Source organism: Rhinatrema bivittatum, chromosome 3 (assembly GCF_901001135.1).
Source record: "Rhinatrema bivittatum chromosome 3, aRhiBiv1.1, whole genome shotgun sequence".
Taxonomy (NCBI): Eukaryota; Metazoa; Chordata; class Amphibia; order Gymnophiona; family Rhinatrematidae; genus Rhinatrema; species Rhinatrema bivittatum.
In genome coordinates this window covers 331,719,289-331,745,185 of record NC_042617.1, presented here as the reverse complement: position 1 = coordinate 331,745,185, position 25,897 = coordinate 331,719,289, and the positions used below count along the sequence as shown (strand labels likewise).

The window sequence follows — 25,897 nt, the reverse complement described above, 5'->3', positions numbered from 1 at the left end:
CCGCATCCAGGGAATCTTGAGGATCTTTGAGGCCATCACACATGACTTGAACATTTCAGAGAGTGAAAATGCTTCCATTTCCTTTGTGCCATCTCCACTCGGCAGAAGGCACAGTGGCCTCGTGGGTGCAGCCTACTCCTCTCATCACATTAAGCATGGGAGCGATGCTGGAGAAAAGCGTACTTTATCTGTTCCCACGCCGTCCACTCCTGAGGATACAAAACACACTGATGCATCTTCCTTTTTCATTGCCTGCAGATGAAAGTACAACTGGTCCATCGCCCCCACAACTACAGTGTTCTGGAAGGATTCGGAGGCAAGAAAATACAGTGAATGCAAGAGCTTGACGAGAGCCATTATAGAATCTGAGTCAGCCTTGAGCCCCCTTTATCGAGGGGTCCACTATTGCTCTTGAGCTCAGCCACTACTGACTTACTACGTTTTCCTCTGGGAGCCCCGGAAAGGTGCAAGTCCTCGCCAAGCCTCCCTGAAGTACGAACGCATGCCAGAGCCATCTGCGTCCCATCTCTCTAGGCTTTCCCCTGCTCCTCTCCCACCCGCATTAGATGGCACGGAATGCCAAGGAGTAAAACTGGGGAAAAGGAGGTGCGATGAGAGAGCAGCAGCGTGCCTCTGAGCAGCAGAAGCAGGGCCTCCCTGCCTCCAAGAGCTACAACAGCAGTCCTCTGCCTTTCCTGTCAATCACCCTTCACCTCTTACATCAGCTACAGTTAACTTCACCTCCAGGGGAGATGTGAAGGTTCTGTATGAAACACTGTGGCAATTTTTACTCTGGATTGCTGCGTAGTAATTCTGTATGCAGATCATTAGCATGTGTGTGTGTGTGTGCGCGCGCGCCAAAACCCTTATTACATGGGAAGTAATTTTAGTGCATCGACCCTAGAGCCCTCTAATACATTTGGGCATCTCAAAGAAGATCACACAGCAAACACAAAAGGGCTTAATAAAGGACATTTGGCTTTCTTTACCCATTGTCAGATATAGGCCCTTTCAGCTGTGTAGTTTTACCATTCCCTCACCTCTTGTCACCCCAACCCACCCTCCTGTAATGGTGCAGGCAGACAATCTGTGACCCAAGCTGACTGTATGCCATTTTATTCAAATGCAGTGTAACTGCTCCATTCCTTCACTGACCCGCTCAGGGGAGCAGCGCTCTGAAAAGCCACTCATAAACATATCAAGTTAATCCAGTAAAATGTTCTCCCCTAAGACTTGTCTGTTCACCCTTTTTTTTTTTTATTCCAAATCTCTAAATTAAATTATTCTATATTTTTAAAGAACCAATACATAAAATGCAACTATAAACCACAAAGCAATTGTATCAAGAAATAGTTGAGAAGGATGTGGCTAAAATTTGTAACAAAAATATATGTATTTTGCTAATTATGCCACCTTAATCACTGGAATAGGTGTCGCCCATTTTGGAATGAATAACGCCTAAGGTAGGTAGAAAGTCAGTCTATGATCCCTGCTTAGCCTAGATGACACATAATAGTCTAAGTCCCATGATTCAGCCTCTTTTAGCGAGAGAATAATACTGGAGGAACCACTGCTGTCTAATTCACAGGAGGAATCTGAATCTTCTTACATTTATCCTCTCCGCGACTTCCTAGCAGTATGTCTCCTGAGGGTGCAGCATATACTGCTTTTGTACAGAAGCTGGCCAAGGAGTTACCTTTCCCCATGTTTCGAGAGGCAGAACCTAGACAGGACACATTTTGGCTTGTTAAACTTTACAGAACTTCCAGAACAAATTGAAGCTATACAGATGCATAGACTACAGCAGGAGTTTCAGGCAAAACATGTGGCAGACGCCATTGTCAATGCTACTACCACTGTTGAGAAAACTGGAAATCAAATGTAAAGTTCAGTCATGCCCAGGTCATCAAACTCCAGCTTCCCCACCAGTCAGAGGTCATGGAATTCAGCATAAAAAAAAGTTTTAGATACTTTTGCTTTTTTTTTTTTTTTTTTTATTCTATTACTCCGAACAAGGTGTATTAGATACTACAGCAATAAGGTATTCCAGTCAGCTATGTTAAGTTAGTCTGGAAATTAACATCAGTAATAAATGGTGCAGTGTGTGCATTCTTGCCTTCAAGAACTACAAGGTATAACGTCACAACTTCCATCAGAGTTTAACATTGCTTCGCGCCTTGCTTCAGGAGGAGGGGAGAGAGGACTGGCAATCCCAAGCGTAGGATTGCCCGTCCTCTCTCCCCTCTCTCTCTTGCAACATTTTTTTTTTCCCGCTTTCGTTGCTTCAGGAGGAGGGGAGAGGACTGGGGCTGCCCCGGAGACCAGCACCCATGGACGCGGCCAGGGCAGGTGAGCGGGGGCTGGGGGAAAGTTTGCCGCCTACCCTTACCCCTGCCTCTAACGCAGGGGTAAGGGTAGGCGGTAAGTTAGCAGGTTAGACGTGTGGCAAAACGGCAGGGTAAAAAAGCGATAGTCGGGGCGCGCGTTACTGTATGGGAGGGAATAGCTAATTCGATCGTTTACATCTAATAAACATGCCGTGGGCGGAAGGGGTTACCCGGTGATTTAAGGACACGGTAAGAGTAGGTTAAAGGGGATTGTGTATCGCAGGAAGGGCTAACGCGGCCGAAAAGTGGGTAGAAAGCGGGTTAGGAGCAGGGTAACCGCGGCCGCACTTTACTGTATTGACCTGTAAGAATTTAGTCCCTGTGGACATAGAACAAAATCTTAAATTGAAACAGGCAACCAAGTTGGCATGTTCTGTATCAACAAACGGAGGAGGCTCAGCCTTCTCCAACCTTTGTCAGGAAGCCTGCATGATTTGAAAATAGACAATTTTCCAAAGTTGGCTTATCTGCTGGGGAGAGAAAATCAGCAGATAAATTAAGTCGCCAGTTGCTCCTACATGAATGGTAATTGGATGATCAAACAGCACAGAAACTGTTCAAGCTGTGGGGTTCTCCAATCATAGATCTGATTGCAACACCATTGAACAACAAACTTCCAAACATTCCTTTCCAGGCTGCCAGTGAAGGATCGTCTGGCAGCAGATGCCTTCTCAATCCCATGGAATCAAGGACTCCTATATGTTTTTTCCCCCAGTTTCATATACAACCAAAAATTAAGAAGGGCAAAAGGTCAAATAAATTTGATAGCCATGTTTTGGCCTTGCCAATTTTGGTTTCCCTGGCTACAGTGCCTAGCTGTTCAGTATCCAGTAAGGCAGCGCATAATCCCATTCCTTATCACACAGAGTGAGGGGAATATTCTATGTCCCATCCTTCAGCTGTTGGCTCTGACTGCATGGATGTTGAAAGCAATATCTTTTATCTAAAATTGCCTTCTGAAGTGGGCAAAGTTCTCCTTGCATCTAGAAAAGGTTCAACGAGAAGATCTTACAACTTTAAATGGAAAAGGTTTACTATCTGATGATCTGTTCTTTGTGTCCAGTTCCTCTGTTGTCTTAAATATCTATCTCTCTGCTATAGCAGTATACCATGAAAATGTGAAAGGTCTTCTATCTCATCTTTGGTGGACAGATTCATGCGAGGCCTAAATCTAGCCTGAGATCTGAATATAGTTCTAGCTCAGCTCATGAAACCGCCATTTGGGCATGTTTGACGACGGCAGTTCCTTTCTTGTAAAGATCTTTACTTTTTAAATAGCAATTACGTCTGCCAGGAGAGTTAAGTGAAATACAAACCTTGGTATCCTACTCTCTCCCTATACTGAGTTTCTCCAGAATGGAGTTGTTTTAAAAATTCATTGTACATTTTTACCGAAAGTGGGTTTCATTTAAACCAATTCATTGTTTTGATTACTTTTTTTTTTTTTTTTTTACCCCAAAACCACATGCTAACGGAGGCAAAGGATATCTTCATTCTTTGGATTGTAGAGGGAACTTGCTTACTCTGTTTATTTAGGAAAAAAAATCTCACAGGAAGTCTTTAACCATTCGTCACCTACAACCTGCTAATAAAGCGGGGCTTCTCAGTTACAAAGAGAATGCTTTTGGCTGTGATCTCCGATTTGCATATCTTGCTGCTTAATCTATGAGGGCAACATCTTCAGGATAAAGTGAAGCTCCACTGAGTTGTGCCAAGCAAGCTGCTGTAGCTCCATCTTCACTCTGCCTCCATAGAAAACGCATGCAGGGCAGCCACCTGTTCCTCCTTCCATGCGGTTTCTTTTCCCTTACTACCGAGAAAAAATCAAGATGACCTGTTTGGCAGAGAAATTTTAAAAAGCCTATTAAACTAATCTTTTTTTTTTTTTTTTTTTTGCTTTTAACTCTACGCTTCAGCTGCTTGCTAAAATACAGGTTGCATGCTGCTCAGAGAATATTTAATCTGTCATCCTCAGTTTGGGAGTTCCCACTTGTGTGACCGATTCTTGTCCTGCTTGTCCATGGAGCAAAGGTCGCTACTTGTAAGACCTGCTCTCTGAGGACCACGGGACAAACCAGCCCCAGCGACCCTCCCGTCCCCCCCTTAGAGTTGAAGATCCGCTTGCAAGAAAGACTGAGGAGACTCGTGTGGCAACGACTATGCCTCTGCAGGAAAACCACCTGGGTTTTTCTAAGTTTTTGCAAGAGCTTTTCCATCTCTGTGCCGTCCAATGTCCTCATCCCACTCGGGTGGCTGATTTTTTTTTTTTTTTTCCTGAAGTCTATGGAGAACACCTGTCACAGGTGAGTAACCTTGATTTATTTCTAATTAACAAAAGAGCAATGAAATTCCTCTCATCTCATTTCCTGTTAGTCCTGGACGGGGCATTTCTAGCTGCATGCGCTCTCGTTACCTGCAATCAGTTTTGTAAATATTTAATTTTGGCCTTGCTGGTGAAGCTGGTAATTGCTGCATGCTTTTGAGTAAAAAGCCAAAAACTGAAAATCCACCCTCTTCTTCTGCAAGAGATCAGTTTATTTTAAATTGCAATTAATCTGACCTTAAACTTTCTCTTTTCCCAAAATTGCTTCTCTGGGCAGCTCTCCCCCAAGCTCTTTCCTTTCTGGCAGCTGTCGTCATGCAGGGCGCCGTCTCCATTCCTTTCACACTGCGCGCTACAGAAGCACCGTGTTTACAGAGCCAGAAGCAGCTGCGATCAGTGGACAATATAACCTCTGCTTCTCCCCACTAACTCTTTTTTTTTCAGTTTTTTTGATATTTCTGTGACCAGAAACATCTCTTAATTTCATTATTTTTGCTTCGGATCACATTTTTTTCCCCTTAAGAAATGCTTTGGATTTGTTGCACGGAAGTGTAATAGTTATTTTTGCGCGATGCATTTGCTGGAATAAAATGTTAGCCTCCCTTTTTTTTTTTTTTTTTGGGGGGGGGGGGTTAGAGGGGAGACTTGCTGTCTGGTGATGAGCATGAATTGTCTCCTCTGGTCCTCATCTCTTTAAATTTGTTTTTTAATCGCTACATGCAGCATCATATGCACAGGGTAATGGAGGGGAATTATAGAACAGGGGTTCCCAACCTTTTGGGGTATGTGGACCCCTTTTTCATCCTCCAAAAATTTGCAAATCCCACAGGCATCTCTAATTTTTGCATGCAGTTAAATACCATATGGCAAACTGGTTAACGAAATAAATAAATATGCATACCAGAATCCTTTTGTCATGTATAAAAACTTAAGATTAAATAAGGAATGGTTTCTGATATAAATTGTGCTCTTCCTCTTGTTCTCCCTTTTATGGCACCTTCGTGAATGCTACTCCCCACTTCTACTGTGTCCCTTTCCCAAATGGCTTCCCTCTTGTCCCTTCCTTCAGCCCTTCCCCCCCCCCCCCCCTTTTGTGGTCCCTTCCTGGCTGCTACCCCTCCTGCACGTCTTCCTTCTTACATTGCCTCTTTCTGAATACTGAACCCATCCCCCCATGGATCTTTCCAAAGTGCCTTTCCTCCCCCTGACCCCTCCCTGAATGTCATGACTCCTGTCTACTTCCCTGGTCCTCTCTCTCCTTCCCTCTGCCCACAGCCCTATCCTAGTTGTTCTTTCATTTATTTGGATGCATTGCCCACCTTTTGGAATAAGAAGTCCACTCAAGGCAAGGTACAACTTATTCAAAAGGTAACATACAGTCTGATGGCAACTTTAGTAAGGACTGAACTAGGTAAAATGCAGCACAGGATTAAACTTGAAATAAGTCAACAGGACTAAGATTACAAACATCTTAGCCCAGCAATAGGCTGTAGCTGCATTTTCAAGACAATCATATAAGTACAAACATCCCAATAAAACATTAGGTTGCAACAGCACTTTGTTTTTCCTCTTTTTGGTTTATTTGTTGATGAGTTTTATGTTGATTTAAATTTTCTGTTGTGGGGGGGACCTCAATAACAACTCCTATATCTGTAACTGGAGGTTTTTGACCTGAAGCAGGCAATTAGAGGAACAGCTTGCCCTGGAAGGACCCCGAGGACCATAAGAGGAGGTGTGCTGTGGTGTGCCGGCGCACCGAAGCTGCGCACCAAAGGGGCGCGCCTCTTCTAAAAGTTTTTTCTTCCCCTGTTTTTTTAAGGATGGGAAGGAAAAAGAAGGGGAAACCTACACCATCTGTTTCAAAAAAAAAGAAGTTGGCTCAGAGAAGGTTCAGCTTTCACATTGGGCTGGCAACACTTAATGACTCTTTTCTGTAATTCAATGCCTCTCTAAAATAGTTTGTTATGCTACTGTTACTGTTTATACAATACGCACATTAAACTATGTATGCATTTCAACTTAATAAAAAAGACATAGAAAAAAAAAGAAGGAAAAAATTTGCCCCATTGGATGTTGGGGCAAATTTTTATTTGAAATTTCCCTGCAAATGTGTCGTATCTTTGCAGGGTAACAAATTTTGTTTTCTTGGACCCTGCAGATCTTGAAAGGTTTCTTAATGACAAAAAGAACCCAGTGTGAAGGAAAATGACAGAGAGTTCCCACACCGTAAAATTTTTTTTTTTTTTTTTGTATTTCTTAATTTGTTTCCTTTGTCCCGTCCCCCCCTGTAAATGTGGACTTTAGTATTAAAGTTTATGTTTAAATTTAATTTCTTCTGTTATGGTGTTTGCCTATGATATACTATTCCTGTCTTATCATTGTGAAATGTAATGGTTTGAAAAGTAATGAAGTGTGAATCACAAAAAACAAACAAATTTTCTGTTATGATGTTTCTGTGTTTTATGGATGTTAAATTGTTTATGCGGCTAGAATAGTAGATAAGAGTGGGATACAGATTTTTAAAATAAAGAAATAAGATGCCAAGCAGTTTGTAGTACTCCCTCGTGCTTTCACTCCTATGCTCTCTTGCCCTCTCTGCCATGTGACCCCCTTCTCTGCCCCTTTCTAAGTGCTGCTTCCACCATGACCCATTCCCTCCTGCCCTCCTTTCTTCCTTCCCCCCCCCCCCCTATGGCCATTCTACTCCCTCGGAGGTAGATTTTAAAAGCATTGCTTGCGCCAAAACGGCCACATAAGCGCGCAAGCAGTGTGGATTTTAAGAATCTGCGAAGTCCGTGTGTGCGTACCCATGCGCGTGTTAAGAATAAGGGGGCGGGGCATTGCGGGGCAGGGCTAAGACTTGCGGTCATAACTCGAATTTTAAAAAAGCTGAACATGGCGCGTGTCCGTGTGTTATCTGTAAATTTGCTGCAGGTCCTGATGAGGAGCAAGTCTAGAGATCTTGGGTATTAGGGCTTTCAGCATTGAAGGCTTACAGGATGAAGACCTAGAGGGGTCTGGAAGACTCGGCATCAACTGGACAAAACTGGTGGACTAATTGTAAAAACTGTTTTTTCCCTCGTGCGAGCATGTTTTAAAATCCGTCTGCATGTGTGCGTAAAAGCCAGTAAAGCCCTAGCGGAAACATTTTTACTCGAGCTGCCTCTTAAGATTATGTGCGCACGTACGCACGACATGTGGATTTTAAATGATACGCGCATACTTAAGCGCCACGATATAAAATCACAGCATATCTCTGCTCGCGCCAATACACGCGTTTTATGGGTGCACGCGCGTTCCTTTTAAAATTAAGCAGTCAGTGTGGCTATTTTTTCCTTTGCTACCTGGAAGGCCCAGGGCACATGTAGCGGGGGGCAGAAATGCTTATCGGAGTCCTCACCCTGCTGCCTCTGCTCGTGTAGAGCGACGGCTGTTAAAGGCGCTGGTGGCAGCATGCTTGCCTCCCCCCACCACCCCAGTACAGCTTCAGGCTCCTCGTGGTGTGCTCCTTCCCACCCTCTTCTCCGTGCCAACCTGGGCTTCTTGAGGCTGTGATCTTCCTCCCTTCAGCTTGGGATCAGGCACCAGCAGCAGCAGCCGTGGAGTGGTGCTCCTCGGAGGTGAGGTCAGCCTGCGCTGTTTCTCAGCAGTTGCACTTTGGTTGCCTCCCTTCTGGCAGACCCCCAGGTTGGGACTCCATTGTGGTAGACCATAGGCCAATTATGAATGCTCATCTCTGTCCAGTTGGCTGCCCCTCCTTTTACCCCCTCCCGCTCATCAGCCTCTTGAAGGAAACAATAATGAATGTCTGTCAAAAAACGTAGCTAGAAGAGAAGTGGCCTCTTTCTGGGTTTTGAAAACACAGCCCTACAGTTTTCCCAATATCTGCTTTGTTTTCATTTAGTTTTCTGCTGGGTTCTGCTGTCATTTTCTGTCTTAATGGTAATATATTTGTGGGGGGAATCCTCAGTGTTGATTAAAAAAGAACCCATGCATCTGCTCTCGTTGATTTGATCATTTCTTTGAAGACAGACCTAAAGCATATCAGCAGTACATCTATGTTTTGTGATATATTTTTTTTTTTAACATTCTTTTCTGCATTCGTGTGTGTGTGTGTATAGTGCTTTGTGCAAGACTTTGCACCCTTGTTCAGTTTTTTTTCACATACTCCTGCCTAAAAAAATAAGAATTAAAATGTGTTAGAGAGAGAGTATTTCACTGATATACACAACATGCTCTACACCTTCATAGTGAAAAGGCATTGGGGTAGATTTAAAAAATTTGCGTGATCGCGTACTTTTGTTCACGCACCAGGCCCCGGATTTACGCGCGCAGGGCCCTCACGCGCCTATTTTGCATAGGCCGCCGGCGCGCACAAGTCTCGGGGCTTCGTAAAAGGGGTGGGGAGGGGGCGTTTCGGGGGCTTGACGCGGCGTTTCGGGGGCATGGCGCTGGCCTGGGGGCGTGGTCGAGGCCTCCGGACCAGCCTCCGGGTTGGGTGATGGCGCGCCAGCAGCCCGCTGGCGCGCGCAGATTTATGTCTGCTTTTAGCAGGTGTAAATCTGCCAACAAAGGTAAGGGGGGAGTTTAGATAGGGCCGGGGGGGTGGGTTAGGTAGGGGAAGGTGGGGGGAGGGCAAAGGAAAGTTCCCTCCAAGGCCGCTTCGAAATCAGAGCAGCCTCGGAGGGAACAGGCAGCGCGTGCTGGGCTCGGCGCGCGCAGGTTGCACAAATGTGCACCCCCGCCCTTTGCGCGCACCGACCCCGGATTTTATAAGATACGCGCGGCTACGCGCGTATCTTATAAAATCCAGCGTACTTTTGTTCGCGCCTGGTGCGCGAACAAAAGTACGAGATCGCGCACCAGGTGCGATCTCGTACGAATCTATCCCCCTGTGCGCGCGCCGAGCCCAGCGCGCGCGCGCTGCCTGTTCCCTCCAAAGCCGCTCCAATTTCGGCCTATGCAAAATAGGCGCTCGAGGGCCCTGCGAGCGTAAATCCGGCCGGATTTACGCGTGCAGGGCATTTAAAATCCGCTCCCTAGGGTTTTTCCTGTGTATATTTTCTTCTGCCGGTTACCTAAGGCAGGGAACTGCGATAGCACTCTCAACCCTCCCCGAACACTAATAAAGGTGTCCTTTCTGCCTAGGTAACTTTTTTTAATTTTTCTAATTTATTTGTATTTCTGATGGGCCAATGTGATGCTTGCTTCCTTTAGCATTCCGGAAGTCGTTCTTATGTAAAAGCATTCAGGTGACGTTAGAACATGTTGAATATAATTTAGCGTTAACATGAAGTGCTCATTGGCCGGGTGAATTATGTGTTCCTGATGGCAGCTGCTCTGGCTGCATTTTTATAGACCCAATCCAGGATTCGCTCCCCCGCCTGCTTTCCAGCTTCGGTGTGGAGAAAAAAAACAAACCAGTATCAGTGCGGCGCTTGGGCTGGGGGGGTTAGTGCTGATGTCTGGTCGGCTGTGGGCTTTGAAGGGAGAGTGCTGAACTTTGGGAGATAATCGGGTCCCGGCTTCCCCTCCTGAAGGAAAATGGCCAGGCTGGCGGTACTGGATGGCAGCAGCTGGCAGCTTGAGCGCCAGACCCTCTTCTGTGCTGAATGCACTGGCGGCTGACAGCTTTAAGACTTCCTCCCTGTCGTCCGTTACTTATTTGACCTTTTCCCGACAAACTTGAAAGCGGCAGTGCAAGCAAATACAGAATTCAGTTTAAAATAATTACAGAGTCAGGGTTGTCCTCTTTCCCCACCTTTTATTTTTAGTATCACTGGAGCCCTTTTTTGCGTTCCATACAGATCGCTGACTAGATTGCATTTTCCTGCTAATATGCAGCGTTTGCTGATGACATTTGGGGGTTTTTTTTTGCAGATAAATCGGAGGCCTTGACTTCTTTGATTTCTCTGAAGGAATATTTGCCAAAAAGGTTTCTGCTCAAATGGGCAACGGGACCTATTATGTATTTGAGCTTAAAGATCTCCTTGGATTTAGGAGATATTTACAGTCTTAATGTTTCCCTTCTTCCAAATCATACTAAGCACAAATTCCAGACATGGCAGGGGTTACCATTGGGGGGAGAGAGGATTAATCTTTTTAAAATGGTTATTTTTCCAAATGGCTCTACGCTCTTCAAAACCTTCCACTTCAATTGCTATAAAAAGATTTGAAGACCCTGGACACGTTATCTTTTATTTGCCAAGATAAGGCATATGTTTGCGGTTCTGGGTTTCTTTGTTTTTGTTTTTTTTTGTGGTTCCCGTTAGTGCGCACTAACACAAAATATGAATTTTTTCAAAATTTCTTTCGTTTTTGGGTACCCCCAAACCGTGGTAATTGTCTCAAAACATCTTGGGATGATCGTGGTTTGGGACTTCCTGATATGGAGTTTTACAGTTGGGTGAGCTTATTACATATTTTTCATGACTCATTACATATGATAAATCTTTTTGTGTAAATTTGCGTGGAGAGGAGGTGCTGTTACACCCTCTAGACTTGAGATGTTCTTCATGGCCCTTATAACAAGCTACCAAAAGGTTGGCTAAAGAGCATAATGACCTTAAATGGGCATGGGTCAAATTACTAAAATTGCTCCAGCAGTCACTGTCTAGCACTCTTTCTACCAATCCAAGGGAATTTAGAATTTATTCCTGGAAATGCTACTGCTGATTTCCGCAGAAGGAAGGGATATGGTATAAGTCAGGCACAACGTGATGGGGGTGTAGGGGATATCATTATCGTTTCAGGAACTGAAATAGCGAGAATAGTTGTTTTTCTTATTTATAGTTAGCATATTCTATCTCCTCTCTACCTGCAAATGATTTGAATTCCTCCTTTGTGGAATACATCATGTAACCAAAAAGGATGTTCCTGTCCAGAATCTGTAAGGGCCTGGGCAAACTTACTTGACGGACGAGTTTCGAGCCTCTGCTCAACAGATGGAAGAATGACTGCAATTTTGTAATTACAGAGATAATGCTGAGATTTTGTTTCAGATGCCTGAAAGAGCTCTTCTCTAATATGTATATTGGAGAAATACAATACAAGTTTTTGAGAAGAACATATGTTTCACAGGCTCAAGCATATAGAGCTGGACTTTCTCCCACAGATTTATATGGCCATTTGGGAGTTGAAGTGGAGACTCGTGTGCATTTTTGGGTCATGTTTGCATCTACGACTCTAGGTCTGGATCGCTGAATGTTATTGGCTATAATGTCCCGCATAACCCAGAAACCCTGCTATTTGAGCATTTTCCCCCTATGTTTTTCTTAAGACAAGGGCGGTGATAGTTTGTTCGCAAAGCCTGTAATGGGGGTAGAAGAGCTATCCTTGCCTGTGGCACAAGGGGAAGTGCACCGTCCTTCTGGAAATGGAGAAACTGGTTCCATGGTTCCAGGCAAATGCAACATATGGCCTCCAATTACACTTTTTGTCGCTGGAACGGCTTGAACGAAATAAATATATTCAGGCTCTGATATTTAAATAGTGGACCATGCCAGAGTTTACCCATACATACATACATACATATATCCATTCATGGAGTAATCTTGGGGTGGCCCTGGACTTATGGACTGATAGTTTTAAGGATTGGGAATTTAGTGTTTTCTAGGGCCCTGTGATAACACAGAGGTGGGGAGAGGGAAGGGAGGATATATATGTATTGGAAAATATTTGTTTGTATGTAAATGCCTTCAGGATGCCTAAGAACCAAGGTACCGAATGGATGTATTTGCGGCTGTTTTGTTTTTATGCCTCTAATAAAGAAGTTGAAACATAAAATAAAATAATCACAGAGCCCAGCCCACTCCTGCTTTCGTTTTGTTGTTCTCGCTTCATTGCTTTGGGGAGATGAGTGTGTTTTATGCTCTTAAGATTAGGAATACCGCTATATCAGGGGATGGGAAGGAGGGGGAGTTGCTGTGCTGAGCCCGCATCAGCCCTTTATCAACAACGCACTGATGCACAGTAAGCATGAATGCAGCACGGACGGCTGCAGAGCGGCCCTTCATCAGCGCCCCGATACCTGTAAAGCACGAATACATGGGGACAGCTGCAGCTTGATTCAGAAGTTGGGGCGGGTTGGTGGGGAAATGCATAACTCTTATTACATCCTTGGGACTTTTCAGTCTTGCTTGTATTATGTTGCTTTGAGACAGTCATGCGCAAAAGTTTAGTAGACCCTGGTCAAATTCTGATTCAGTGAATCTAAGTGCACAGAAGCTGGTGCAGCCTTGACGTGGTACAACGTTCAACACAGCACATCTGTCTGAAATTTTTAACGCAAAATTTCTATCGGATGATTTTAACAGATTTGAAAATTAATAAAACAGTGAATATAGCATTTGCAAAAGTATGGACTCACTTCAAGTTGATTCTGGAAGCTAAAAAGGAGCGAGGGGCCTGGTGGGACCACCATCTGTCGTGTAAAACACCTCAGTGTCACCCCTGCCCCCCAGTCAGGGTTAGCCTTATGGTCATTTGGAGGGGCTTGCCCCTCAGTACTGCCTAGGCCTGCATTTACCGTCGCACATACTCCTATGCTGGCAGCCCTCCCACCTGCCAGCTGGGTCCTGCTTGTCCCTGCCTGCAAGCTATCCACGGTGGTTTCCAGGGTTGCTAGACCCCACGCAATCCGGGATCACACAGGTCAAAAATAAACCTGCAGACCAAACACAGAATACTCGGATCATTAATTAGTCCAAGATAGGCAGAGCTAACAGACGAACCCCCTAGATTCATTGTTCTGCTATGTTTATAGCACAGCGATGAGGTGTGGAAAAAAAAAAGGGATAGAGGTTGATACTGGGCACCCGGCCGCTCGCTATCGCCCCCATAGCAGCACGGGAAAAGGTGTAGTTGTTTCTCACGGGGCTGCGGGCGCTAATGTGAAAAACATTATCGCCCGCAGTGCTGCCGGGAGATAACTCCGCCCACACTCCTCCCCTTCCCCTAATTAGAATAATAGCACCGCGGTACCGGCACATCCAGAATGAAGAATGATCCTGTAAGAGCTTATTAAAAAAGTAATGGGTAGAAAAAGATTAAATTTGCAATCAGCAGGAAGTAAAATAAAGATTAACAATGAGGGGTCGATTTTTGGAAATGTGCACACGGTTCCTGGTGCGCGCATGTTATAAAATACAATTCCCATGTTCACGTGCGCGCCGGATTTTAATATCCGCTCGCGCCTGTGCGGGTGCATGGCCTCTTGCGCTCGCAGCGGGGGGGAGGGGGGGGGAGAGTTTAAAAAGCAGTGCACAGCGATGCGAGTAGGCCTTTCCCAGTTCCCTCCCAGTCCACTCCAATTAAGGCACGGACTGGGAGGGAACTTTCCTATACCCCTACCTACCCTTCCTCCTCTTTCTTCTCTCCTCCCTGACCCCTAAACTAACCCTACCTACCCTATAATTTTTTGTTTTGAAAGTTACCCGCTCTTCCGAGCAGGTGTAAGTTCTATGCGCCGGCCGGCTGCCGGTGTGTGCTTCCCTGGCCCACCCCTTTCATCAAGCCTGGCGCTTCTGCGTGTATCAGTAGACACGAGCTTGACTGGGTTGTTTTAAAAAGGTGCTCGGTGCACACAAGGCCCAGCTATTCAAGTATCCCCTGGATTTTATGTGCCCGGGCTGTGAAATCTAAACACCTTTCACGGCACTTAGCAGTGACTTGGGAGCTTCAGGAAATGTGCTGTCTACCTAAGTTGGAGTAGTCTTGGCGCAGAAGTGATCTCTCTGTACTGCTAGACAAGACTAGAGAAATTCTGGCGGCGAAGACTAAGAGACGCTCCGTGAAGCACATTCGGAGCAAATTGGAGAAAATTCTTTATCACGCAGAGCATAATTAAGGTCTGGAATTCATTGCCAGAGGATGTGGTAAAAGATGATATTGTAGCTGGGTTTAAAAAAGGTTTGGGCATGTTCTTGGAGGAGTAGTTCTTATTAAGAAATAGCCACTATTTCATGATGTTATCACGCAATGATAATTACATCTATTTACTTGTGACCTGGATTGGCTACTGTTGGATACAGAATATTAGGCTTGATGGGAGCCTCAGTCTGACAATTCTTATGTTTGGAGCTAGTTCTGTCTGAAGAGCAATCAAGATATGAAGAACTAACAGTAGCTCTTTGACCAAAGGCACCGCAGGATGTTAATTTTACAGCTTCCTCAAGTATTCTGGGACTTGTAGGTTGTATAAGCCTCATTCTGAGTCAAGGCTCTGAGAGGAAGTGCAGCAAAGGTCAAACATCACCTGTTGGCCAGCTCAGAGGAAATGAGCTCTATTTTATTTTTGTATTCTGCATTTCAGAGTGGATTACATTCAGGTACTGTAATTATTTGTGTTCCCAGAGGGCTCACAATCTGTTTAGGCAATAGCAGGTAAAGTGACTTGCCCAAGCAAGCCTGCTGGCTATGGGTTCTCTTTAGTAGGCTACTGTGGGCTGTGGTTGATGCATTCTACCATTTTCTAACAAAGCCAGAGTGATTCATGCTGCTAGTTTGAGACACTGGCATGTTTTGCAACTCTTGCTTAGGCTGATACAATAAAGTGTGCGGATCGGGCACACTTTTTTATTTTCTGTATCCCGACTGAATAACTAATAGCCTCATCAATATGCATTTGCATGTGATGAGCACTATTAGTTTCGTGGGGTGGGTTGGATGCGGGTTTCGGACACACTAACCCCCTTATTGTATAAGGGGTAGTGGATGTGCGCCCAACCGCGGGTAAAACAGTGCATTCAGCTGAGTGCACTTTACTGTATCGGCTTGTCTGTGTTTGAAGCGCCTCCATGTATTGCGTACACCTGCGGAAGGAGTCTCCGTAATGCACTGGTATCTTCAGATTTTTCTCATCAAGGCTCTTCTTGGTCCTCCAATATTAAAGCCCAGTTTTGATAGACGCTGATGTCCTTTTGGTACCTTCAGCAATAAAACTGTTTGACGCATCGCACCTCTTGTCAGTCTTTTTTTGTGGTTTATATTATTTGTTGCCCATGCAAGAAATTTTATATTGGCAAGACTGTTCACACCATACAAACCTGTACGATAGAACACTTGCGCTGCCTTAAACGCTGTTGAGAGAATGCTTCCTTGGTTGCTCGTATTGAGTTTGACCATACATTCACTGATCTTCAATTTTGTGTGATTGATCACCTACTGGATGACTGGAGAGTGAGAAATCGTCCACTGTATTTGTTGCATATGGAACAGCGTTGGATATGTGAGCTTCAAACACTCCTCAAGGATTAAATGCAGAGCTGAATTTCTGCGTTTCTCTGATTTTTTTTTTTTTTTTTTTAAATAAATATTTAAGGCCATATTTTCAAAGGCCTAGGCACGTGGGGTGGGGAGGAGAGTGGAAGAGGGAGGAAGTGTAGGTAGGGGAATAGGGAAGTTCCCTCCTAGTCTGCTCCTTAGTCGGAGGGAACTAGGGAAGGCCCGATTGCGTCGCCTCGCGTATCTTACAAAAATTTGTCCCCGCCTATGCGCGCTGCCCGTACATGCACGCGGCCATCCAATTTTATAACATGCATGTGCTGGGAAGTCTGCGCTGCTTTGAAAATCTGCCCCTTAATATTTTTAGTATAGTATATGTGCTGCCAAAGCAAGCACACACATTCTATTTGCATTGTGTCACATGTAGGATATATATATATGTATACATTTTTTTTCCTGATCGTTTTTCCTGTTTTTATAGTGATCCAATGTTCTGTGATTCATTTTTCTGACTTTTGACTATATTGCAACTGCATGGCTATGACGTCGTCGTGACTTTATGAGCTCAGCATCTGAGAAGAAATATATTTCCCTGTCTCTCATTTCTTCCTAAATCTGGTACATAAGAACATAAGAAAATGCCATACTGGGTCAGACCAAGGGTCCATCAAGCCCAGCATCCTGTTTTCAACAGTGACCAATCCAGGCCATAAGAACCTGGCAAGTACCCAAAAACCAAGTCTATTCCATGTTACCATTGCTAATGGCAGTGGCTATTCTCTAAGTGAACTTAATGGCAGGTAAAGGACTTCTCCTCCAAGAACTTATCCAATCCTTTTTTAAACATAGCTATACTAACTGCACTGACCACATCCTCTGGTAACAAATTCCAGAGTTTAATTGTGCGTTGAGTAAAAAAGAAATTTCTCCGATTAGTTTTAAATGTGCCCCATGCTAACTTCATGGAGTGCCCCCTAGTCTTTCTACTATACAAAAGAGTAAATAACCGATTCACATCTACTCGTTCTAGACCTCTCATGATTTTAAACACCTCTATCATATCCCCCCAGTCGTCTCTTCTCCAAGCTGAAAAGTCCTAACCTCTTTAGTCTTTCCTCGTAGGGAAGTTGTTCCATTCCCTTTATCATTTTGGTAGCCCTTCTCTGTACCTTCTCCATCACAATTATATCTTTTTTGAGATGCGGCGACCAGAATTGTACACAGTATTCAAGGTGCGGTCTCACCATGGAGCGATACAGAGGCATTATGACATTTTCCGTTTTATTCACCATTCCCTTTCTAATAATTCCCAACATTCTGTTTGCTTTTTTGACTGCCGCAGAACACTGAACCGACAATTTCAATGTGTTATCCACTATGACATCTAGATCTCTTTCTTGGGTTGTAGCACCTAATATGGAACCCAACACTGTGTAATTATAGCATGGGTTATTTTTCCCTATATGCATCACCTTGCACTTATCCACATTAAATTTCATCTGCTATTTGGATGCCCAATTTTCCAGTCTCACAAGGTCTTCCTGCAATTTATCACAATCTGCTTGTGATTTAACTACTCTGAACAATTTTGTGTCATCTGCAAATTTGATTATCTCACTCGTTGTATTCCTTTCCAGATCATTTATAAATATATTGAAAAGTAAGGGTCCCAATACAGATCCCTGAGGCACTCCACTGTCCACTCCCTTCCACTGAGAAAATTTTCCATTTAATCCTACTCTGTTTCCTGTCTTTTAGCCAGTTTGCAATCCACGAAAGGACATCGCCACCTATCCCATGACTTTTTACTTTTCCTAGAAGCCTCTCATGAGGAACTTTGTCAAACGCCTTCTGAAAATCCAAGTATACTATATCTACCGGTTCACCTTTATCCACATGTTTATTAACTCCTTCAAAAAACTGAAGCAGATTTGTGGTGGAGGCATTTTATTTGCAGCAAAAAACTTATTCACAAAATGGAGTAGCCTCTCCACAATACGTGAGGGCTTTTCGCCTGTGACTTTGAAAAGAACGTTATAACTTGAGTAGTGACTTGTGCTTGTGACAGGTGAATGATAGAGAACACTGGGTGTAGTAGTCTTTACGCTATCTGGCTTGCTGACGCCTTCAGTTAATAAACGCTTTGGGACAAATTGTTATGTTGCCTTTTCTTACTTGTTAGATTGAATTTTTCTGTCTCTTTATATTAATATTCCTTTGGAAGATTTCAGAATTGTGGCGAGTGAGTTTTCAGCTATTATCAAAGTGATAACTGCTAGGTTTCAGTTTATCATAAGACATGAATTCTTCTTCCTTTCCATTGGATTCTTTATCTTTTAAACTGTTAAAAATCCAGGGTTGGGTCATCTTTCATATCTAGTAAAGGAAGGCCTTCTATCTGACATTCAGTCATTTATGATTCGTCCAGTTTATATATATATATTTAAAAAAAATATATATATCCTCATCTGGATCGAGAGATATCCAGTAATTTTTGGCCTGTTTTGAATCTTCTCAGTTTTCCTAAAGTAATTGAGAAAGTTGTTCTCATACATTTGTTACTTTTTTGGATAAAACTCTTGTTCTCCACCCCAAGGAATCAGGCTTTTCTTAAAGTAGACTTTTCTGAAATAGCCCTGACTGCTCTTCCAAATGAAATTAGTTTCAGCCTTGACAAAGGAAAAGCAGTTCTTATCTTTCTGGACATGATGAAGGCAGCAGTCCAGCAGCAAGAGGGGGGCCTTCCAGTCTTTTGCATTGAGTGTCACATGTATGAATTTTTACCCACCGGTGAAAGATTGTAGGTGTGCACTTGGTGCAAAGAGCTCCTGGCTCTCAGGGAACGAGTCCGATCTCTGGAGGCTAGAGTGGCAGACTTGGAGGAGCTGAGGCAGACAGAGAGGGACATTGATGAGACCTTCAGGGACTTAGTAGCCAAGACCCAAATCCAGTCTGGCAGCCCCAGTGCTGCCTTGGATCAGAAAGGTCTCACAGTTTGAGAACATCACCCTGGTGTAGCAGGAAGTGATCCTGTAGCAAGGACCTGCTCTCCAGGTGGTGTATTGTCCTCGCACTGAGGACACGTCTCCCAGGGCTACTGCCCAGGAGGGAAGGGTTAGGCCGGCCATTATAGTTGGTGATTCAATTATTAGAAATGTAGATAGCAGGGTGGCTGGTGGAAGTGAGGACTGCCTGGTGCAAAGTTGGCGGACCTCACACATCACCTAGATAGGATTATAGACAGTGCTGGGGAGGAGCCAGCTGTCGTGGTACATGTGGGCACCAACGACATAGGAAAATGTGGGAGAGAAGTTCTGGAAGCCAAATTTAGGATTTTAGGTAGAAAGCTGAAATCCAGAACCTCCAGGGTAGATTTTCTCTGAAATGCTCCCTGTTCCATACGCAGGTCCCCAGAGGCAGGCAGAGCTCCTGAGTCTCAATGCGTGGATGAGACGAAGGTGCAGGGAAGGAGGACTCAGTTTTGTAAGGAGCTGGGGAAACTTTTGGGGAAGGGGGAGACTTTTCCAAAAGGATGGGCTCCACCTTAACCAGAGTGGAACCAAGCTGCTGGCACTAACTTTTAAAAAGGAGATAGAGCAGCTTTTAAACTAGAACAAGGGGGAAAGCAGACAGTTGCTCAGCAGTGCATGGTTCGGAGGAATGTATCCTTGAAGGATACTAATGAAACAGGAGGTTAGGGCATCCCAACAGAGAGGTTCCAATAAAAGCAAACGTAGTCCATGTGCCTATATGTAAAAAATCACCTGAGCTAAAGATTTCCAAATTATCCCTATCACCTGAAAAGCAGGTTGTTAATACAAACAAAAAACACACTTTGAAATGTCTGTCTGCCAATGCCAGAAGTCTAAGAAGTAAGATGGGAGAGTTAGAGTGTATAGCAGTAAATGATGAGATTAACATAATTGGCTTCACAGAGACCTGGTGGAAGGAGGATAACCAATGGGACAGTGCTATATCTGGGTACAAATTATATCGCAATGATAGGGAGGTTGAACTTGGTGGGGGTGAGGCACTTTATGTCCAGGAGGGAATAGAATCCAACAGGAAAAAAATCAGTAGAACTGGGGGTCACGATTTGAAACTCCAGGGAGGAAGACTCCAGAACCAATGTCAGGAAGTATTTCTTCACAGAGAGGGTGGTGTTATGTTTTGGTATGGATTGTTACCACTTTTGTTACCACTTTTAACAGGATGTGAATCCTGGGCCGAGGTGAGAGATGTCACTGCCCACAGGGAGGAGCCCTGTGGGCCTCACCATCGTCAGGCGTGGTCTCAGTAGCTAGGACACAGCTGTAGTATAGAGTTTATTATGGAAGAAAGAGAGAGCATAACCCGTGGAACGGGGAATGCGGTAAAGGTGCAGTTCTCGAGCAGAACCCGTGGAGCGGGTAATGCAGTCAAAGTACAGTTCTTGAGTTATGGGGTATGCCCAGGGTGATACCTCAGATGAGACGATCCGGTAGTGGCCCGCAGTGCGAGGTACGCCAGACAGTCTCTCAATAGAGTAGCAAATACCTCAGGTGTGCAGATCCGGTAGTGGCCCGCAGCGCGGGATACGCTGAAGATGACTGGATGAAGCAGATGGTGTTGAGAGAGTCTGAGGTCCTGAAGTTCAGAAGTACTTGAGGATGTAGAAGCAATCTCCTGCAGTGCAGGAGAGATGTAGCAAATCTGCTGGTGAGAATGCGGTAGTGGCCCAAGGCACGGGGTACACCACAGGGAATCCCAGTAAGGCTTGGTAGAGATGACGCTAATTGGTACTCACGAGGCTTGGTTCCAGGAGAAGGCAGGAAGGTCCTCCGAGGAGCGGGTAGCCTAGGAATGCAGAAGAGCCCCCGAGAAGCAGGTACTCAGAGCGTTCCCCACCGAGACAGGAACAGGAACCAGAAGTCCAAGGAGAAGCGGATTCAGCAAGGAGAAGAACTCCTTGCTAACTCGTCTAAGCGTAGGGCTAGTCAGCTTAAATACAGCGAGGCAGTGATGTCATGCGGAGGGGGCACCCCCATGGTTCCCGCCATGACGTGTATTAAAGATAGCCCGTGCTCGCACGCTAGGTAACTCCAGGAACAAGATGGCGATTGGCATCACCCACGCCATCCCGGGAACGCCAGGGAGGTTGGCATTTGCTGGCAGAGGCCGCCACTCTTCTGAGAATTGATGAAGTAGCAAGAAAAGAGGTGAGCATGAAAGGTTGCAGCCGTCTGCAACCGGGCGCAACAGGTGGTAGATGCCTGGAATGCTCTTCCGGAGGAAGTGGAGAAGACTAAAACTGTGAAGGATTTCAAAGGGGCATGGGATAAACACTGTGGATCCATAAAGGCTAGAAGATGGGAATGAAGAGAAGAGCCAAGGGGGTGGCTTGCTGGAATGGAGGCTACTATCAGGTAATTACTACCTTTACTCAACTCCAACATTGCTCTCTGCTTCAATGGCAAGGGGAAATGTGGAAAAGAGGATTTGCATTCAGACAACAACCAACAAGGACTGAACTACACAGTCTTGAGTAAACAAATAAGTGTGGGGGTAGCTTACTTATTGTGGCATTTACTACCCTAAACCAATTAAGCCTGATACTTTACTTTGAATGCATATACAGTGTTGCTCTCTGCTTCAACGACAGGGAGAAATGTGGAAAAGAGGATTTACATTCAGAACATCCAACACGGCATTGATCTGTGCAGTCTGGGTAAACAAGCATAGGGGTAACTTGCTTGATGCGGCGGTTACTACGCGTAACCATTAAGACTTATGCTCACCTTTGATGCAACTCCAACATTATTACTGCACTGCCAAATTGGTTAGCTTCCGCGATTTCTCTTAGCATTTCATCTGTCTAACCATTTTGTCCAGGTGGATGGTAGTATACTCCTATCACTATATTCTTACCCAACACACATTGGATTTCTACCTGTTCCTCGTGTAGGTCCCCAGAGATTCTACTGAGCATTTAGTCTCTTGTATGATCTTTATCCTAACATAGAAATGACGGCAGAAAAAGACCAATCTGTCCATCCAGTCTGCCCAGCAAGCTCCCACACTTATTTTCCCATACTTATCTGTTTCACTGACCACCAAGATCAGGGTCCTTGTTGGTAACTGTTTGATTCAAATTTCCTGCCACCCCCTGCCATTGATGCAGACAGTAATGGGAGATTTCAGTTACTCCAATATTGCCTGGGTAAATGTAACATTAGGACATGCTAGAGACCATGGAGCAATTGGTTCAGGAACCAATGAGAGAGGGAGCTATTTTAGATTTAATTCTTAGTGGAACGCAGGATTTGGTGAGAGAGGTAACGGTGGTGGGGCCACTTGGCAATAGTGATCATAACAGGATGAAATTTAAACTAATAACTGGAAGGGGGACAATAAGTATATCTCAGCTCTAACACTAAACTTTCAAAAGGGAAACTTTGATAAAATGAGGAAAATAGGAAAAACTAAAAGGTGCAGCTGCAAAGCTTAAGTGTTCAACAGCATGGACGTTGTTTAAAAATACAATCTTAGACACGAAGTCCAGATGTATTCCACACATTAAGAAAGGTGAGAGGAAGGCAAAACGATTACCGGCATGGTTAAAATGTGAGGTGAAAGAGGCTAATTTAACAAAAAAAAATCCTTCAAAAACTGGAAGAAGGATCCATCTGAAGAAAATAGGATAAAACATAAGCATTGTCAAATTAAGTGTAAAACATTGATAAGACAGGCAAAGAGAGAATTTGAAATGAAGTTGGCTGTAGAGGCAAAAACTCATAAAACTTTTTAAAATATATGGGAAGCAAGAAACCTGTGAGGGAGTTGGTTGGACTGTTAGATGACCAAGGGATTAAAGGGGCTCAGGGAAGATAAGGCCATTGCAGAAAGACTAAATTAATTCTTTGCTTCTTTGTTTACTAATGAGGATGTTGGGGAGATACCAGTTCCGGAGATGGTTTCAAGGATGATGATATTTCTTTCACAATTCTATCCTTTATTTATACTTTATTAGTACAATATTATATGCCACCACATAATCTAAAATCATACCCTTATATCCCCCCAAAAAACTCATACATACTATATCATTCACACTATTTAAAACACCAATACAAATTCCCAACAATATAGGATCCTATTTGTTTCACTCTCCTAGAGCTTCCTCAGGGGTTATTACAATAATGAATCACTTGCAGTATACATAGTCACAAACATATTTATGTATTAACTTTATTATCCATTTGTCTTCGATGTTTTTCTAGACACAACAATCCTTGTGTTTTAAACCTTCAAGATAAACATCGAAGACAAATGGATAATAAAGTTTTCTAACTCGACTCTGCGCTTATCTGCCCCCCCCCCCAATATCTCCAGTGTAGTGCAGCATTTCTATTATTTTTTTTAGGATTTATTCAGCATGTTAGACCTTTCTTAGGTTTGTAGGATCTTAAAACACTGACCTATTCTTTGTTCTTGAGCCGTCTGGACTATTGCAATGTTTTATATCATGGACTCACTTCAAACCTTTTACACGGGCTTCAAATGATGCAGAATGCTGCTGCCAAATTGATTTTCGGAAAAAAGAAATGTAATCATGTTGCCCCACTGTTGTGTGATCTTCATTGGCGGCCCATTTCATGTTGTATCCAATTTTGAGGTTGGATGTCTTACCTCTTTAAGGCTTATTGCTGGTGTATTCCCACTTGTCTTTCTAATCTTTTAGTCCTATCAGTCAGGACACACTTTACCTTCCTCTCAACAGGGACTGCTTAAACTTCCTCTCCAAAAGACATCAGGCTTGAAGCAAGCCAAGACAGGAGTTTCTCCTATTTGGTGCCTGATCTGTGGAATTCTCTTCCCCTTATTCTGTGCCTGGAAAAAGATTACACTAAATTTAGAAAAAGCCTTAAATCCTGGCTTTTCTCTTAAGTTTTTAAGGAGTTAACCTGACTGGCATTTTAAGTTACCCTGGACTCTCTTGATAATTTTATTGATGAACTTCTTAGTTTGGTGCTAGTTTTAATAATATTTTTTTTATCACATTTAATTTCTAATTTTATTTCCATGTTTTTTTTTCTTTATTTTTCTTCTTTTATTTTTCATTTTGCTCAACCAAGTAATTTTTTATTTTGTATTGTATTTTAATTTCTACATTGCTTTGATGTACTTATGTCTAGAAAGGCAATTTAACTAAGATTAATAAATTAAAACCAAAATAACCCAGATTTTAATAATATAAAGTACTGTAAAAAGCAGAGAAACACAATGTAAAGCATTGCAGTTTGTCTGAAGACAGTTGTGCCGAGGCATACCTAGAAAACATTGCATGGACATTGTTCTGAGTAGAGGAGTTCGTTAGTGCTCTTCCTGCCGCAGTCGCTTTGCCAGATCTCATGGTCATCAGCCGCACCAATGTACGCCTGCTGGGAGATGCTCAGGCATCGTAAAGTAGAAACAGGTGTTGCAGTTGGATAATAGGTGTCAACTGAGAAACCGTAATTTTTTGAATTTTTGTAGCTCAAAATGCCTTAAGTTGAGGAATTCTTGTACATTGAGACTAAGAACATCTTTGTTCAGGTAGGCTCCTATGCGATCTATATCACTTTAGTTCCAGAGTAGGATTGTGTGCTGGAGGGACAGGGCTGACTCTAGGGCAGTGGTTCCTAAACCCGTCCTGGGGGTCCCCCAGCGAGTCAGATATTTTAGGATATCTATAACAAACATGCATGCACTGCCTCCATTTCATGCCGATTTTATTTTGTGCGTTTCATTGTAAAAATCCTGAAAACCTGACTGGTTGGGGGGGTCCCACTGAGACAGACAGGTTTGGGAACCACTGCCTTAGGGGGATACCTGGCCCAGAGGATTCAACCTCAGTGTCTTGTGTCTCTCCCCCCCCCCCCCCCCGAGATTGAAGAGTTGGGGGTAGCTTCTGGCCTGGAGCAGACATTTCTGTGCATGGGCCGTTGCATCTCCTGCTCCACTATCGCTCCCCAGGAACAGGAAGTGAGGTCAGACATCAGGAGCAGGCCTACCACAACAGCATGGACCCCCCACCCGGGATGGCCCTGCCCATGAGCGATGGTGGGACTAGACTTAAAACTAACTCATGGCCTATTTTTCAGTTGGTTTCTTTAGAAAAAAGCCCTCATATGAATTGCTCTGCAGTTCTTTTCTCCAAAGGAGGGGGTAAAAAATAAGTGGGTGACACTATTAAAGATACATTTTAAAAGCACGATACGCAAATAAGTCTGGCTTGTGCACGCTGAGCGGCTTTTTAAAGTTGACGAGATAGCGCGTATCTCCCGCAGCGCACGCATCTAGAAGGTTTTCAGAAAGGGGCGTTGGGACGTGGTCTGGGCAGGGCATGAACCAGAGATGTGCACATAAATACTGATGTGACCCCACGCGTGTGCCGCATAACTTTACTTCTCCTATGGATGCCGTGTAAGTTTAAAAAAATAAAGAAAAATACGCAGATTACGGGGCTTTAAGGGTCGGGATAATGGGGGAGGGGGGGAGTGAAGGCTATTAAACTAAGGGGGTTGGAGGACCTATCGCTTAACTGGGTGAACTGGTAAAACTGGGAATAGCGGCATGCACGCCTTTTTAAACTTTTCCCCGATTTATGCAGTAGAAGGAGGATCTGCACGCACGTGTGCATGCGGCCAGGCTATTTTATAACATGCGCCCACATGCTTGCGCAAGCTGTAAAATAGCCGTGTCCCTGGGCGCGGGCTGATGCATGCGCGCACGTGCGCCCGCGTGCCGGTTTGAAAGATACCGTCCTAAGAGTTCATCCACATGTGGCAAAGGAAACTCAGGTTTGCAGACACAGGTTTTGGTCGTTAAGGCCTGAAAAGCCTGCCATGGGTGCTGCTTTCCTTCTTGATTACCTTTGTGAATGTAGAGCTAATTAGCGGAATAGATTTATTTTCTTTCAGCCTGACCAGCTTTTGGAATTTTT

The 25,897-nt window shown here is 44.2% G+C and overlaps 1 protein-coding gene across 1 annotated transcript in view; it reads left to right on the top strand.

Moving 5' to 3' along the window:
* Window positions 1-25,897, top strand: part of LIN28B (lin-28 homolog B) — a 157,912-nt gene that overhangs the window by 51,934 nt on the left and 80,081 nt on the right. The gene's annotated exons all lie outside the window — the stretch shown is intronic.